Below are 14,010 nucleotides of genomic sequence, written 5' to 3'. Positions count from 1 at the left end.
AAAACTTTTCCATTTACCCGCTTCTCGAATTTCAAAGTATTTCTTCTTTTTACTGCCAACCATTGCAAAAAGAAGAAGCCAACCAACGTTCTAGTTCTTTTTTGTTTGGTAGCGCAACACCGGTACTTATTCCGGCCTCACTTCCTGTGACGTGTCCGTCCTTGGAGAGCGGCACCGGGAACCACAAGAGGGAGACCGGTACCAGCTAGGTAAGCGAGCTCCCTGGTGTTATTTTGGAGGAGAATACCAGACGCTATCTGTCTTGGTCCAATTGAATACGTCCCACCTACCTTTTCCCTGTTTTCCTTTCGTCTTTACCGATCTAGGTGCACCCGCCGGTATATTGGTACCAACATTTGTTTCTCCTCCCGGTGACCACTCGAATAACAAACAATCGAGGTAGGTCGCCTTTCCTATATTGGCTTCCCTTTTCTTTATGTGTCCCTACCAGAAAATAAAATAAACTAATACTACGATGTCTATACTACTATACGCCTTATAGATTCATCAAAATCCTGCAAAATTCGAATTCATACTCCTTGGAACTCCGAATACAGGATTCCATGAAATGCCTTTACCGGGTGCTCTCAATTATGCATTTTCGCCTATCACTTGTGAGGGTAAGTGTGTCTTATCATCACGATTGTATGTTTAAACCGACACCTCTATGTAATAATTTTTTCAGGAGTCTACTCGAATAAGTGATAGACCTTTCACTTCCATTTTAAATCTCCAGAGCATGTGCGCTGTATACCCAGCTTCTTCATTAATTTTTTATTCCAAAATTTGTAAGACTTCTCCCTTGTCCTCTTTTTTCTTGTTTTGTTTGTATTACAGACTTTCCCTTATAGACTAATAACAGAGTCTACTTACTGACCGGCTCTCTTCTCTCTACTTATCCGGCACAGTATAAACGGAGTCATACACATCCGAGTAAATTACTTCTAATCCTTAAAATAACTTAATTCGCTTTACATCCGCCCACAATAATTATCTTCTCTAAACACGAACCAGGCTAATAGCGTATATAAAAAAGAGTGCACTGAATGTTTGACTATACCTATACCCCCCAGAGTAAAGAAAAGAAACAGTTTTAAACATGTGCACTATGTCAGACGCTCAAAGGATTGTAATTACAATTGTCATGTTTCTTCAGATATTTTTATATACATTGCACCAGTCACTTGGGATACCGTCTTTTCAGACACACAACACTTTCTTCACTTTGTCACTTCACTTTACTTCCGGTCAGTGTCCACTTTCTGTAGGTTTTACCCAACCCCATAAAACTTTTTTAACGCACTAATGTCACTTAGTTAGTGATGTCGAGTCACATTGACACAGAGTCACTCAATGGCATGCTTTATGTCACCCTGGTTTTCACAACTAAGTCACTATCACAATATGTTCATGAATAGAACATATTCGCAAATGTACTTTTTGTGTTTCTATTCAGCCCTGAAGATTCGCAGTCTGTTCCCTGCGATGAAACACGTGTTGGCCTATGCAAAGGAACAATAAACAGAAATACTACACCAAGAAAAGAACGTTTCTGTACTGATATATGTCAACCTATGTTTATTTATTCTCGAACTTTGACCTATTATATTGATGTGCTCAATTACATTTACTACTTCTACTGATACCAGTATTACCAAGAATTAACTGAAATTGTATAGTGCAGGGGCTTTGCTGTCTATTGTTAGCCAATACTAACTTCGTCAGTTTATCCTGATAAATTATAATCGTGATGGTCTCATGTTTATTTTAATTTGCCCAACGGATTGGAAAAATGCCTCTGTTTTATCATGTTTGTAATACTTGCAGCACACCAGTATACATTTACATTCTGAATATGTATTTTTTTATTTTAAATTACGGGCTTTATGTTCTAGAGGGATTGGCGCTACCATCAGGAATTAGCAAAAGATTAATTTCCTCCCCCAATAGACCGGTGATTATATTATCCTGGATTTCTGTTTCCCCACGTAATATGCTGAGTGAAATATAACGAAGCCTGGCTAAGCCTGGTGATTCATTTTGATGCAATGTGTTGTTCAAATCCACTACACTGTGTGTTTGATAAACATTAAGGCATCTCGCATGTTTACCAGCTACTTGTCTCCAAATGTAATGTCTGGAGCAAGCTTCTACAGTAGTAGAAATGTTTTTCAGTTATATTTTTACTGTGCAACAGTGTTTCTTTTATGTCTATTAGGGTCTTTAAGGGGGAAGGGCTATATATACCTTTAAGATACAGGGCGCCAACTAGATTGATAAAGGCTTCTGCAAAGCAGAAACGCGTCTCTTTAGCCATGGGGTCGTGTGAGACCTGAATTAGTAAGGAAAGCCATACTTGACTTATTCGAGTACGTGCCTTCTTCCTTGCTGGAGTGGGATGGAGTATATATAAACATATATAACATATATATATATATATATATATATATATATATATATATATATATATATATATATATATATATATATATATATATATATATATATATATATATATATATATATATATATATATATATATATATATATATATATATATATATACAAGAAGCTCAGCCAGCACTTTAGACGGGTGCGGTCTTTAGTGTGGTGGTGGGTCCACAGAAATACATTCAGCTCACACTCCAAATCAATTAAGGAACCGCAATCACAGATGGTGAACAAGACTCTGCATTTATTTGACCGGGTCCAGCAAAACCGGACGTGTTTCGGCTCGCTCCTTTACAACTGTGAATTTTACCAACATCAGCACAATCTTTAACCAAATGCTCATGTGTAATCATACATATACACATAAAGTACACTTACTTACCAAATTAACCCATTTGTCACCACCATCTTGAAGTGGCTATACATTCTTCTATCATATCAGAGAATTAAAGACCTATGGTTCATACATCAATACCAGAATAATATTCAAAATGTATTATTTACAGACCGTTATTTTAAAGCAAGTTGTTAACAAAATTTATCGATTGGTCACTGCCTTCATCTTGCAGTGGTCGGAACCAATGGTCGTTATTTATAAAAAATAAATTTAAAAAAAGGAAAGGTGAATATTTATAATTCATTTGAGTAAAATCAAGATTTTTTTTAAACTAAAATAATCACGCTCTAAATGAGTAATCATACACTAGAGCGGCCTTCGTATTTCAAAATTCAAGCATAATAACTGGCAGTGATAAAAAGTCAAAATATATACGATTAATATAGTGACAAGGAAATCCATAATGGGTCATCATGCTCTGTATGAGCAAAATCCGCACCAATTGTTTTCAATATTATCATCAGCACGATTAACAAATATAAAATATAATATGGGTAACATTCATGAAGTTATAGAGACTCAGAAGTTATCGAAATGTTGCCAGGAACTCAACCCAAATGGATGGCTGATCCTCCCCCTCATTTAATTCCATTTGGAACACGTGTCCGGCAGTCAATAATAAACCTAGACTCAAGTCTCTGAAGTTTAAGTTCTCTATCCCCCCCTCTTTCATGGAGTGGGAAGTGATCAAGGCAGAAAAATCGTAGTAGTTTTTGGTCGCTATGATGGAATTTCGCAAAATGTCTCGCAACCAGATAGGTTGGGTCATTCTTTTCAATAACCCTAGAATTTTCCAATATTCTTTTTATGGTGGGGTGGATAATACTGCCAATATACATGACATTACAGGGACAAACTAAACAATAAACAGAAAAGGGAGTATTGCATGTCAAAAATGTGTTTATCTCTCTGGCTTTCCTATATCCTGGTATACCATAAGTGAAGGTTTTTAGACTATTTTTACATGCCTTGCATTTAGTGCAAGGAAAAAATCTTGTAAGGTCACTGATTCTTGGATTTCTGGGATTAAGTTCAAAGTGGCTCTGCACTAGGCTGTCTCTCAACGATCGGCTTCTTTGATATGTTATTTTAGGGTAAAATATTGTGGATGGTACGTGCTTCACTAGAGAAGGTCATAATCAATCTTAGTTCTGAATTTGTCTGGACACCCTCATCTCTGTTTCTTTCCCTCTCTTCAAGCTGGCATTTTCTAGAGATTTTCTCAACCCTATCAAGTGTCTTTTCAATAAGTTGTTGGTATGTACTCGACTTTTGAATCTATTTAGGGCCTCACTAGCTGCCTGATCAAAATCTTCTTCTCTTGTGCAATTTACTTTCAAGCATAACAATTACCCATATGGGATACTCATTTTTAATGGAATTGGGTGGCTGCTCTGTGCTTCTAGAATCAATTTGCTTGCTGTAGACTTGCAGAATAGGGAAGTGCAGATTTGGCCATCTGCAATGAATACTTTTAGGTTCAGATAATTCACTTCCGTAGCACTGATATCGCCACTGAAGTTCAAATTGAACATATTATCATTCAAGACATCAATGTACTGTACCACCTCATCCTTTGGTCCCTACAACAATATAAATAATTCACCTATATAGCGATCCCAGCACACAATGCCAGAAACTCATCTGTTATTATTGTCAACCCATGCCACCTGTTTCTCCCACCAGCCTACAAATAGATTTGCATACCTGGGAGCGAAGCAGGTAGCCATGGCTGTGCCTTTAAGTTGTAAATACAATTGTTTCTGAAAGAAAAAAATGTTATTACTTAAACAAAATGTAAGGAAATCAATTAGCATCTCAGTCTGCTCAGTCAGTTTCAATGATCTGCACCTCAGAAAATATCTGTTTGCCTGTATGCCTTGTGTGTTATCTATACACGTATAAAAATGTGTTATGTCCAACACTATCATCAAGATGACTGGCTCCCAATTGATGTTGGTGATGATTCTGATAAAGTCTTTCGTATCACGGACAAAATATGGCAAAGTCTTAACAAATTGCATTAAGAAGCAATCGATGAACTGAGACATGTTCTCTGTGAGGCTGCCTTTGGAGGAAATAATGGGGCAACCTGGTGGTGTACTGGCATATTTGTGAAATTATGGGAGATGGTAGAATGTTGGTGTGACAGGATAGGAACAATTTAAAAACAGTACTTCTTCCTGATCTAGCATTCCCTGCTGGAACCACCTCGTTATCATACAATGATATTCAATGATACTCTGATCTTTCTTTCATGATTCTAGAGTAACACTCAGTGTCTGACAATTGTTTCAATGCTTCCTTGCTGTAGTATTCTTAGTCATTAGTATCATATTACCACCCTTGTCGGACTGGCAGCCCTGTAAGAGCTGAGCCGCCGGCCCAAGCTCGCCATACCCCGTGAGGAGTTCTGGATCAAGGCCCAAGTCACTGACTTCAGAGAGGAGAGTGGGGTCGCGCCCCCCCCCCCCAGGTAACGTGGGATGCAGGCCCAGAGGGACACACTCTCAGCCTCTCGCTTCTGTCAGCTGCGCAAGCCTGTTGTTTCGGCTCGGATCCCAGCTCGTGCTTACCCAAGGAGGGGCAGTACTGGGGCCGGAGTGGATCCTCATTGATCCATATTGGGGGCATTGTTAACAGAGCACCTAAACTGTCATATTACACTTTGCATTATTGCTGCTAATGAACCATCGAACTGTCATATGACATATGCTAAAAGTTTCAATGAATGATGTTATAACACCCACCTCTCTTTTAGATGATTGGGACATTGAGAATGTTAAAAGAATGATGTCTGATTTGCAGGCATATGCTACTTTCAATAATGAACATCCTTATTTGAAATCTGCAAAGTACAAAGAAACGTATTGCTATCATCACTATGCACATTATTTCATACATAGGACTTGTTATCCTAGAGGAATCCACAAGTTCATACTTTGGGAACATTGTGAGGCTCCATATCTTGATTTCCATTCTATTTTCTTAGAGAAATTCACTTACTTTCAGAGTGTCGACAGGTCACACACTTCAGCATCTATGAAAAAGGCACAGCAGTTTCTGAAAAACCAAATTGCTACCAACAAGCTGATTTACTTCACTGAGTTTAGTCAAACCCTTGTTATTCAAGGATCCGAGATATGGAAAGCAAATGTTCATGGGATAAGCATTTGGGGAGCCAAAATCTGGTAGATTCATGGCAAAGAAGCCTTATTTTGAGCATGTATAATAACAATATTTCTAAATACACCTATCCAGCAGACTACGTGTCTGGGATTTGGAACAATGAAGAATTTAAAGAAACCTTCTATTCCAAAAGTCACTCTGACTATGTTCAATAATTTGCAATTTTCAATGAATATCTGTGAACCAGATATAAACAATATAATGCAGGATGGAATCTATAATTCTAAAAAATGCATGCAGCATTTTCTTTCTAACAATCCTTGATCCAAACATAATCATCCTGATCCAGTGGTGGCTTGCCAAGGGAGTGCAGTGGTGCAGTGGGGTGGGGCGGGGCAGGGTGGGGATAGTGAAGTTTGACATACGACGGACAGGAGTAAGGTAAGTAATTAAATAAATAAAACAATTTACCTTGTGCGAGCTGCTTCGCCGAGTGGCGATGCAGAGCGCGCAAGGTAATTTTTTATTTTTATTTAATTACTTACCTTACTCCTGTCCGTTGTTTCCCGGACTCCACTACCTCCCCACCCTGCCCCTCCCCGGCCCGCCTCACCGCACTCCCTCGGCGAGCCGCCACTGTCCTGATACACTTAATACTACACAATCACCTGCAGGGGTTACTACATACAGTGTTGGCAAGTTATGACAACAATGGCTAGAGCAGGCTAGCCTTTCAGATGTAAAAAAGCATTTCTCTTCCATTAATGAAAATATAGATTTTTCTGATTTTTTAGGGGATCACATCCTTAAAGAAAGAAAAGATTTCTTTCTAGGGGAGTATATACCATCTACAATTAATTAAATAAATATTCTGAACAATAAGCTTCAGAAAAAATTAGGCAACTAGATCAAGAAAAGTAGAAAAAATGCGATCAGTTTTTAAAGCTATTGACATTGGAAGCACACAATTTCTAAAAGAGTGTACATGCTAAATCATATTTTGTCCTAAGCCTTAGATCTCATGAAAAGAGATTTGAAATTGTTACAACTTGGGCAGGCTCAGTTAAGGGCAATAATACAACTGTATTAGGCATTAAAACACTTTGAACATTAAGAACATTGGCAACTTTTAAATGAAACAGCCTTATTTGAACCACATATTGCAAAAACAATGGCCTGGAAAGAATCCATATACACTTTATTAAGTATAGCACAAGTTGAGGATGCACTATTTACAGTCAGTGACACACTACCTATTACCTGACTAACACGTGGTATTAGTTATTCACCCACAACATCCTTTCATTTTAATTATTATCCAAAGTATACATCTATTGGTTGTTTTGAAACAATGCACAATAGTTCACAACTGTTCTATTCATGGAAAGTTTCTTTCACCCACATTTGTTTAAATGAAAATGAAGATGACCCTGTGTAAATCAGTGCAGCAAATTGCAGAAATTCTTTGCCTCATGGACACTCCCCTCTATGTCACACTATATCTTTGGACAGAATGTGTAGGCCTTTGATGTCAGGGTTTAGTTGGGTTTGATGTGTTTCCCCTATGACCTCAATTTACATACACCATGAGCTTGCTGTGGGTTCGAACCGCCAGTTTGCCTGATAACGGTGTCAGAAACAATACACTGTTGTGGAAAGGCCCTGTATCCTCTGCTTAGGAAATGTTATTAGGAACATCCTTTGGCCTAGTATTAGTATGAAACCTATGTGTTTTGGCAACTGGAACAAACTATTGTCGGTTCTCTTACATAAAAAGTACCTTTGTCTTCAGCAGTTGAAGTTTATAATCTTCAAACAGCCAGAATCAACAGCTGTTACTCACACAGTACCCCAAGCCTATTGTAGTCATTGTTTAAACCATCTTAAATTGATCCAGTCTTCTTTAGTGACTGGTTTTAAGCAGTATTTGGACTGATTCAGTAATTATTTCAATCTCTGTTCCCCAGCCTTTTTTGCAGATTTCTGATTATAATACTGCTAATTGGCTGTGGTATCTTCATCTTTCTCCTGTTCCACCAAGAATATGGACAACAGGGAGAGCCCATATCCTCATATAACTGAACAAGTTGTAGAGAGACTCTAGCATGGTACATGGGACACACTTGACTGTCTGAACTCAGCAAACACTGGATGCTCAACTTTCACAATTGAATGCTACACACGTCATCATTTTGGACTTACATCTGGAGCAGACGCCAGTGGCTTATCTTGCAACCTCTACATTAGCATCAGAAACAATGCACAGCTCTTGATGAATGGCTTGAGTCATGGTTATACTTTGAGCCCCCTTGAAAGGAGCCACAACCAAATCTAGTGCCTCGGCCAGTTGCTGGTCCATCGAACATACAGACTATTGACCACAAACATGTTCTGTTTGGTCTTCGCAAACATAACATAACATAACATGTGTATTTGGAAAGTGCATGTTCACCCCAGCAACGGGGCATCTTGGCGTTGAAATAACAGATGTATATCGTTACCCAACTCAATGGTACTCATTTTATCGACCTCAAATGGATGAAAGGCTGAGTGGACCTGCCAGGATTTTAACCTGTGACCATGAGGTCGAACACAGGCCCCTGCAGTGGATGTCCACTGAGCCACCAGACCCGGCAAAGATCACACATATACTGGCTGTGCACCTGACAATGTTGACATGTCCTCTGATGAGGAATGAATTCAACAAGTAAATCAACCAACGAATCCTAACCAGTATCCATCATAAGTACCACAAAGCCTATATGAACTAAGAACGCAAAAGAATATATTTTCCTCCTTTTTAATGGACTGTTTTCATGTTTGCTTTTTATACTGCTCACTTTTAATCTGATCATCTATATTCTCACTGGTATGTTTTTTTCTGTAACGCTCATAGCATGCTCTAGATAGATCATAAAATATGATTTGATAATATTAGCTGTAACTCAAGGATTGTAAATAGTCATGCTTCTCCATGTGAAATATATTATCACATATGTTTTATTTATCTCTTATATCTTTAATGCACTACTGGTTTATACTTTCCTACAAATATACTGTGTATAAATGTTTTCAGACATGAATCTTCTCCTAGATAATATAGGTGTTATTTGGAGAGCATGAATATTTCTACATGTTAGTGAAATTCATGTAGGATGAACATGCCCCTATGATGTTAGTTTCAGATGTACAATTTGGGAATGGTGTGAAGACCCTAAGGTCCAAATCTATCTTATGTAGGCTCTGACTCCATCTTAGTTCATGGAAGTCACCATCTTCCTCAACTTAAACAATGGGCACCGCCATATTACTTGATTTATTCTGAATCATTGTCATGGCTGCCCTTTACTGTAGAAGTGGCAAGACCTTACATTTCATGGATGCAACATCTACCATGACATTCCTATGGGTTAACAGTCTTCTCATCACCATGTCAAGGTTTAATAAAAACACATACATAGAACCAAAATATTATAGTCTGATTTGATGCCCTTTTACCTAATGTGTTCATAAGCAAACTTCGGGGATTCATACCGTGATGCACATAACCCATGTCAGACATTCCTAAACTTATGTTAGAAATTCCCATTTCTGATAAGATTTAGGATTTTAGGATTGCTACTTGGCCACTTGTCAGGAGAGGTCCTTTGCCCAGATTACAGCCCATGGGTCTACTAGAGGTGATCACACCTGCTGCCAGCACACTGCTCACTTTGAAAATGATACATCTCGCAGGAAGACTACAGCTGATAAAACTAAGTTGCAGAGAAAGACTGACCTGACTTTTACCACAGTAGGTGTTTGCACTTCACGGGGAGCACTGTCTTCACGTCTCAACTGATAGATAAAGCCTTTACTGTCAACTAGGTGTGCAGTGTGTCTCTTCTCCCTAAGACATTCTAGATTGCAAATTGTTCTGCCTTTCATACTTTCATAGTATAACACATAGAAGTAGGGATTTGGTGTAAGGTTCTAGATAATGTTTTGAATTACATTTTATTAACATGGACATTTTCAATGTAGTCTCGCTTTTCGCAACATGTCTTGTTGCTGTTGTTGTTTTTATAATATTCTCTTTAGTTGTTTTAGGTGTACTGAAAAATAGATTGTTCCTGTATTATTAAATACTTTTAATGTAACATTTTCATTCTTCTTACTACCACTACTACTGTAAATAACAAAACCAGGTTTGTTTGTTGCTGTTTCCACAGTGCCCCTGAACCCTGTATGGGATTGTTAGTAACTCATAAGCAATATTTCTGTATCAATTACACATTGAATAGGGTACTGTGGTGTTATATTAACCTTTCTTTCACATTTATCGTGGTGCATTGATCCAAGTTCACCTGTGTCAGCCATGGGTGGGAAGGCATCTGTAGAGTTACAACACATAAGGTGCCCATGACAGATATGTGCCCTTTTTTTCCCAACAGCCTGAGGATTCTAAAAGTACCCAGGGTTTGTGAATTTCCCTGGAGGGAGCTGAGAAAATAGGAAAAATATAGCTACATTTTGTGATGTTTAGGAAAAAAAGTGCTTTGGATCAAAGTGTCTGCTTTTCCTGAAAATGGCATCAACAAACAGTTTGCTGTGCTAAAATCACTATTTTCTCAGCTTTTAGGAACATGCAAAGCTAAATATTAGAATCAATTTTTTACCACAGTCTTGGCATTTTTGAAAGAGGTAGCACATTTTTCCAATTTCTTGTGATTTCAACCTATTCCCACTTTGTGGGGAAAACCTGCGTGAAACCCATGGGTGATCCAGAAAAGCTATTGATTTCTGAAAAGTAGAAAACATTTGAAATTCAACAAGGGGTCATATGTGTACGTCTCCCAAAGCAATATACCTTGATATCCACTAGACCCTTCTGGTTTTGGAGATATATGGGGGTTGCAGGTTCTCTAAGGACTCTAGGTACCAGGAGCCAGCAACTGAGGTGCACCGTACACTGGTTTTCATTGTGTTACAAGTATAGACCAATTCATATGGTGAATTATGCAGAGTGAAAAATAGATAGGAGGAATACCTTTGTATTTCTGAAATGGGCACAAAATGTAGAGTTTAGGAGCAGTGGTTATTTGAACATCTATGAATCTGTGAGTACCGGTACTAACTTATGATTTAGAGGGTATTTTTAAAAAGTCTTCTTGCTGCACATTGGGAAGGAGCAAAGTAAGCATGGGCGAAATTTGCGATTTTGATTTCCGCAAATTCGCGGATTTTCCCGTGAAATCGCAAAAAAATTCTGGGAATTCGCGGATTTTTTTGCGATTAGCCCTGGAGTAATTTCTACCTGCTAATCCAGTAAGTGCTCCCTTATTGGGTAAATGTATAGTGCTTTTACTACACTGCAGCTGCGTAAAGGGCCAGAAGATGTGTCTCCAGTGACCATGTGTGCCTGTAACACAGGCACAGGCACACATGGTCACTGGAGACACATCTTCTGGCCCTTTACGCAGCTACAGTGTAGTAAAAGCACTATGGGGCAGATTTACATGCCGCTTGCGCCTCTTTTGCGCCGCAGTTGCGACACTTGTGTGACGTAGCGGCAGCACAAAAGATGTGCCATGGTGCTGGGTATTAACAACGTGACGCATCTGTAAAGCCCTGCGCCATCAGGAGGCGTTCCAGCGCAGAGGAGGGCGTTCCTGTGCAGGAACGCCTCCTAAATGTGGCTGAGTGAAATCTACAAGATTTCACTCAGTCACTTTTAGGCCAATGCTGCGTCAAAACCCTGCGCCTGCTTGAAGCAGGCGCAAGGGTGCAAGGCTTGACGCAGCATTGGAGAGATAGGGCAAACCCAGAGCATTGCTGGAGCTGTGTCATGCTTGCGACGCAGCTCCAGCAATGCGCTGCTTTTATGGCACAGATGCGTCACGCATCTGTGCCACATGATGCGCCGCATTGTAAATGCAGCGGACCATGGGTGGCGGAGCTGCAGTGCACAATAACTGGTGCATCCCTGGGGATGCGCCAGTTATTGTAAATCTACCCCTTTACATTTAGCCAACGAGGGAGCACTTACTGATTAGACAGTAGAAAGTACTCCAGTTGAGTAGAGGTATTGCACAAAATGGTGGCATCTTTGTGGACAAACACGCAGGGCGGGATTCATTCTGCCCCCCTGTTAGACTTGTTTTTGTGCCCTTCTGCCCTCTGTTAAACTTGTTTTTCCCTTGTTTTTCTGCCCTTCTGCCCTCTGTTAGACTCATTTTTCCCTTGTTTTTCTGCCCTTCTGCCCCCTGTGAGACTCGTTTTTTGTGCCCTTCTGCCCTCTGTTAGACTCATTTTTCCCTTGTTTTTCTGCCCTTCTGCCCTCTGTTAGACTCATTTTTTGTGCCCTTCTGCCCTCTGTTATTCCCCATGTTTTTCTGCCCTTCTGCCCTCTATTAGACTCGTTTTTTGGGACCTTCTGGCCTCTGTTAGACTCGTTTTTCCCTTGTTTTTCTGCCCTTCTGTCCTCTGTTAGACTGTTTTTTTGTGCCCTAATGTCCTCGGTTAGACTCGTTTTCCCCTTGTTTTTCTGCCCTACTGCCCTTTGTTAGACTGCTTTTTGTGCCTTTCTGCCCTCTGCATCACCACATCATCACTCAGCGCTACCCCAGCATCACTCAGCACCACCACATTATCACTTAGCACCACCACATTATCACTCAGCACCACCACAACACCACTCAGCACCACCACAACATCACTCAGCACCACCACATTATCACTCAGCACCACCACAACACCACTCAGCACCACCACAGCATCACTCAGCACCACTACAGCATCACTCAGCACCACCACAGCACCACTCAGCACCACCATAGCATCACTCAGCACCACCACAGCACCATTCAGCACCACCACAGCACCACTCAGCGCCACCACAGCATCACTCAGCGCCACAACAGCATCACTCTGCGCCACCACATTATCACTCAGCAACACCACAGCACCACTCAGCACCACCACAGCATCACTCAGCACCACCACTGCATCACTCAGCACCACTACAGCACCACTCAGCACCACCACAGCACCACTCAGTGCCACCACAGCATCACTCAGCACCACCACAGCATCACTCAGCACCACCACATTATCACTCAGCACCACCACAGCACCGCTCAGCACCACCACAGCATCACTCAGCACCACAACAGCATCACTCAGAACCACCACAGCACCACTCGGCACCACCCCAGCATCACTCAGCACCATCCCAGTATCACTCAGCACCCCCACAGCACCACTCAGCATCACCATAGCACCACTCAGCACCACCAGCATCAATCTGCGCAACCATTCAACAACAACTGGCTCAAATATGTTCTCTCAATGTTTCAAGCTTTAATACAAATGTCACAAAAATATGTTAATATTTCACTTCTGTTCTTGGATTTTCGTCACAAAAAAATACACTGAACATAATCTTCACAAAAGTTATTTACAAAAGTTTAAGCTATTGCCATTATAAATTAAAATCACTTTTATTTAAGTATTAATTATTTTAAAAAATTAAAAGCCATTGTAATTTGTAATATCAATACATCTTAGTCAAGTAAATACAAAACATGTTGCATTAGAAATGCTATAGGTGTCACATTCGCGAAAGTTATGACTATTGGCATTGTAAATGACAAAGCTATTAACTTAGCTTTTTTCAAAAACAACACATAAATAAAAAAAATTGTCATTTATGACCTATTGCATTTCAAATGCTTGTTTTTATATCTGTCAGTGCTTCCTGTTGTGGTTTAATTTTCGTGACAGGCGCCTCATTGCCTACTTGTAACTATTCTCTGACCCTGCTTCAAGGGTCAGAGCAGGGTTAGGGAATAGTTGCAAGTAGGCAACAAGGCGCCAGGAAGCACTTACAGTCTTACAGCAGCAGGTGCCCAAGTTGAAGTTAATTTCTTTGTAACCCTTTTGTAAAAGGTTACAAAAAATTTGCTTCAACTTTTGCACCTGCTGCTGCAACCCTCTAAGTGCTTGGCTGAAAATTCGTCCCGCTGATTCGCGGATTTTACCGAGATTTTGCG

The sequence above is a fragment of the Lissotriton vulgaris genome, chromosome 1_1 (genome assembly GCF_964263255.1).
Source record: "Lissotriton vulgaris chromosome 1_1, aLisVul1.2, whole genome shotgun sequence".
In the NCBI taxonomy this organism is placed as follows: domain Eukaryota; kingdom Metazoa; phylum Chordata; class Amphibia; order Caudata; family Salamandridae; genus Lissotriton; species Lissotriton vulgaris.
The sequence above is the reverse complement of the archived record's forward strand: the minus strand, read 5'-3'. Positions refer to the sequence as shown.